The following is a 1438-nucleotide window of genomic DNA, read 5'->3' as shown; positions in this document are numbered from 1 at the left end:
CCCAGCCCTACAGATACTGAAATATATATCATCTTTGTCTTTGCCTCATTTGTCCAATTATTGTGATAATTTTCCTCTCTGTACTTTACTATTACACGACGTCGAAGACAACGTAGCGTCACAGATTACGCTAAACCCGACAGTAGAAAATAAACAATGTATTAATAGTACCCTCTTATTATTTTTCATAATGCCTCACAGTAATTCAGATTTATGAGTTGAGTTACCTTCTCAGTGCAGTTACTCTGAATTTCCACAAAGCTCTGTCAATAATAAATGCACTCAATGACACCTCCAATGAATGACGTTAACTGATAAAGGAATCTCTTGTTCAATGTTAATCACAGTATGGTATAAATACTTTACAACCCTTTGCGGTACTTAACTTTATTATTAACGAATGAGCCTTCCATGTAATTAAGATACCACTCATCTGCAATTATTATCCAGCGTCATGTGCAGCTCCAGCATTGCCTTAAGCTAAAAGTTTGCAATTCTGTGTTATTCGTTAAATACGCATGCGAAGGCATGCGCTACCGGTGTTCCAAACCATCGCGCATAGAAACGGGATTATTCCAGGACTCTCTCCTCGGTTTCTGTTTGTGATAGACAGATAAGGTAAAGCGTTTTGGAAAACCCTTGAACTAGCACTCATTTGCATACCCAATAGAAGTATCGTCTTAGAGTCATTATCCTACAGTAAAGGGTCAAAGTATGAATATTACACGTTTCCTGCAAATAAAGCAGATCGGTTGGCTCTTTTTGCGTCTGGTGTGGTATACAATGAACTTTAAGGACCACCATTCGTCCCTGGGCAGCTCCTTAGAAAAGCCAAAAAATGGCGTTTTACCATTTTTTCTTAACAAAACCGAGTCGCCTATTCCAAGACGGATATACACAGGAAATCGCGGGAATTATTACAGTATATTCCTAAGATTTCAATCCCGAACAACCTCGAAGATTTTCTTCATATCTTTATTCGTTTCCGAGATACAGATTTTCAAAAACTTTCAGAAGCTGCGGCATGGTCGCTGACTAAAACATTGATCCAGAAAGCGTAGAATAAATTTATTTTATTTCCGCCAATGGTCACAAAACGTATGGTCCTTGGACTACCGGTTTCGGTCAGCGTGATCATCTTCAGATCTGTTTTACAACATGTCCTAATATAATAAAGCCGTAGCGGTATCGTCACAAAATGTGAGCGAAATCAGTTTACCACATGTAGCTGATTTTAGGCATAGTTTGCGACGATGAAACTATGGCGTTATTATATCAGGACATGATATAAAACGGATCTGAAGATGGTCATTGCTGACCGAAACCAGTAGTCCAAGGACCAAACGTTTTGTGGTCACTGAAGGAAATAAAAGAAAGGTTCCAAAGTTCCGTATTTCTACACTTAAAACACGCGCGTCATATCCGGTATGAGGCGAAA

Source organism: Schistocerca americana, chromosome 1 (assembly GCF_021461395.2).
Source record: "Schistocerca americana isolate TAMUIC-IGC-003095 chromosome 1, iqSchAmer2.1, whole genome shotgun sequence".
Classification (NCBI taxonomy): domain Eukaryota; kingdom Metazoa; phylum Arthropoda; class Insecta; order Orthoptera; family Acrididae; genus Schistocerca; species Schistocerca americana.
This window is presented reverse-complemented; position numbering follows the sequence as displayed.